Here is a 3865-nt window from a genome sequence, read left to right on the forward strand (position 1 = left end):
GTGATGCTGCTCTCAGGACTGACGCTGGCCTGAATGTCACTTATGGGAGCATTAGAATAATCACCTCATTCTTTTTTTTTTAAATATTTTATTTATTTATTTGAAAGAGAGACAGCAAGAGCGAGAGATGGAACAAGCAGGGGGAGTGGAAGAGGGAGAAGCAGACTCCCAGCTGAGCAGGGAGCCCGATGCGAGGCTCAATCCCAGGACCCTGGGATCAGGACCTGAGCCAAAGGCAGACACTTAACGACTGAGCCACCCAGGCGCCCAAATCACCTCATTCTTTAGAGAGTTGACTGCCATTTGCCAAAAACTTTCATAATAAATATACAGGTCTCGGAGATGGTGAGGTGAATGGTGCCCCCCTGAAGAGTTCCATATGCAAGATGCGGCTCAGGCTGTTCTCCTCAGACAAGGCCTCGGTTGTCGGCAGTGGTGATAGGGTTTTAATTGAAATATGTTTGACATACAATATTGTGTAAACGATTGGTTTTTAAAGTTCAGATCCATCAAATACATGGTGAGTGGAAGTTTGGTTCAAACTCAGGGAACATACTGCATTTGAGTCTTAGTTTGACTGCCATCCTTTTAATTTTTTTTTTTTTTTCAGAGATACTGGGTGTGGATGATTAAGAAGACTATGTTAGAAAATGTCTAGTGGTGACTAAAATTCAAGCTCATCATCTAACTCTAGTTAATTGTAAAGTCTGACTTTGTAATATTGATTAGGGTTAGTAATTGATCTCTGCTTAGCATTTCTTGATAATTGCAATGGCATGCATGAATTAACAGAAACATATAGCACTTAAATATATTTCTGTAATTTACTAAGCTAATTTCCATGCTAACTAATATGAGCATACTCTAGACGGCAATAAATAATCAATAACTTCACAAGTACAACTCCTGTCTTACAAACACCTGGTTCAAAGGTTTATTTCCTTAATGGTAAATGAAATAATTGTGATAAAATATTACAGTTATTTCAGTTTTCATTTTAAATTTTAATTAATTTTTAGGGGGTGCCTGAGTGGCTCAGTCAATTAAGTGTCTTGACTCTTGGTTTCAGCACAGGTCATGATCTCAGGGTCATGGGATTGAGCTCTGCTTCTGGCTCCTCACTCAGCACAGACTCTGCTTGAGATTCTCTCCCTCTCCCTCTTCCTCCTCGCTTGGCCCTCCCCCTGCTTATGCTTGCACTCTCTCTCTTAAATAAATAAATAAACAAATAAATAAATAAATAAATAAATACAATCTTTAATAATTGATTTTAATTAATTTTTGGATCCCAGTAGTAAATTACCATTTAATTTCACTTACAGTTATACATTATTCATGCAACTATTATTTTCTCTTTTGCTTATTCCTTTATATTCCACTCTATCCTAAGTGCTTATATAACCTTGAGTTTTTATAAATTCCTTTAAATATATAGCTTGGTATGTATTTTGAACATACATTTACATAAATGGCATTTTGATTCAGATATTTTTCTATGTGATATTTTTACTCAACATTGTTTAAAGATCTAACCACATTGCTTATCACAGTAGATTTTTTGGGCTTTTGAACACTTCAAAGTATTTAATAGTTTGTATCCTACTATACTTACCCATTTCTCAAAAATGGGCCCCTAGATTGTCCCCTATTTCTTACCACCAGGCAATATTGCATTAAAAATTTCATTTCTGGCTTGTTTGGGAAATTCATGGGAATTCTGTTTGGAGTTTTGAACCATGAAGTATAAAAATGGCTGATACTGCCAAGTTGTTTTCCAGTATGGAAAAGCCCAATTAAATGTCAAAAAGTGTCAGGTTGAATTTTAAAAAGCAAGACCCGACTATTTGCTACCTAAAATAAATGTACATTGAATATAGACACAAATTAGTTAAAAGTAAGTGAATAAAATATTATATCATGCTAGCACCAAACAAAAGAAAGCTAGGTGGGCTATATGAGTATCAAACAAAATATGTCTGAGCAAAAAAGTATAATATTGTAGTGATAAAGTGGTCAACGTATCAAGAGGACATAACAAACCTAAATATTACACATCTATTAGCCAAATCCAAAATACATGAAGTTGCAACTGATAGAACTGCAATGAGAATTAGCCAATGCCACAATTACAAATTGAGATTTCAATACAATTCTAATAATAATTGATGGAACAAGAGCACATAAAATCAGTAAGAATATATTGACTAACTTTACTACCCTGATAAAGAACCCTATATCTAACAAAAGTGAAATTCACATACTTTTCTAGAATAGGTGGAATATTTATTGAGATAGATCTTACTCTGAGCCATAAACAAACATCAATTATTTTAATAGCATTGTCTCTAATCATAATGCAATTATCTTAGAAATCAGTAACAGATCTCTATAAAATCACAAAATATTAGGAAGCTAAATAACACACTTCCAAATAACACATGGTCCAAAGAATAAATAAAAACAGAAGTTATAAAGTATTTTAACTGAGTGAAAATGAAAACAAAATATTTTAAAATATGTGGGATGCTGATGAAGCAATAGAGATACTTAGAGGATAATTAATTTAGAGTGCTACATGCTTATACTATAAAAACAGAAATGCCTTGTTAAGTCATTTATCTCCAGGAAAGAAGGAAATATAAAATTCAAAGAAGAGGAGGGGAAAGAATAGAAATCTAAGTAGAAATCCATAAACTAGAAAAATAGGAAAATAGAGAAATCAATGAAACCAAGAACTGACCCTTTGAGAAGATCAATGAAATTGATAAACCTCTATGCAGATAGACTGGGGGGGGGGTAGAAAGAACAAAAGATTCAGGTATCAGGAATGAGAGGTGATACTAAAGAAATTACATTTCTTGTTAAAATACTTACCCCAAAGAATGTTCCTGATCCAGAAGGCTTTACTAGTAGAGTGAACATAGTATTTAAGAAAAAATAATAATACTTCTAAAAAAAAAAAAAAATTCTTCAAAAAATTGAAACAGAGTGAAGAGTTCTTAACTTGTTCTATTGGGTTAGCAAGATCTTAACATCAAAATGAGACAAAGACAATGTTTCTAGGAAGAAGCTGCTGCGGCTGAGGTCGAAGAGGTTGCTGCCTGTGTTCTCCTATGGGATTTTGATGGGCTCCTGTCTCACATTTAGGTCTTTCAACCATTTTGAGTCTATTTTTGTGTGTGGTGTAAGGAAATGGTCCAATTTCAGTCTTCTGCATGTGGCTGTCCAATTTTCCCAGCACCATTTGCTGAAGAGACTGTCTTTTGTCCATTGGGCATTCTTTCCTGCTTTGTTGAAGATGAGTTGACCATAGAGTTGAGGGTCCATTTCTGGGCTTTCTATCCCATTCCATTGATCTATGTGTCTGTTTTTGTGCCAGTACCATACTGTCTTGATGATGACAGCTTTGTAATAGAGCTTGAAGTCTGGAATTGTGATGCCGCCGGCTTTGCTTTCCTTTTTCAACATTCCTCTGCTATTCAGGGTCTTTTCTGGGTCTATACAAATTTTAGGATTATTTGTTCCATTTCTTTGAAAAAAGTTGCTGGTATTTTGATGGGGATTGCATTGAATGTGTAGATTGCTCTAGGTAGCATTGACATTTTCACAATAGCAAGGGCAAAAATGCACTATTGGGACTTCATCAAGATAAAAAGCTTTTGCATAGCAAAAGAAACAGTCAACAAAACCAAAAGACAACCGACAGAATGGGAGAAGATATTTGCAAATGACATAGCACATAAAGGGCTAGTATCCAAAATCTATAGAGAACTTCTTAAGCTCAACACCCAAAGAACAAATGATCCCATCAAGAAGTGGGCAGAAGACATGAACAGACAGTATTCCAAAGAAGACATCCAAATGG

Source organism: Leptonychotes weddellii, chromosome 3 (genome assembly GCF_054177405.1).
Source record: "Leptonychotes weddellii isolate Sample4059 chromosome 3, ASM5417740v2, whole genome shotgun sequence".
Lineage (NCBI taxonomy): Eukaryota > Metazoa > Chordata > Mammalia > Carnivora > Phocidae > Leptonychotes > Leptonychotes weddellii.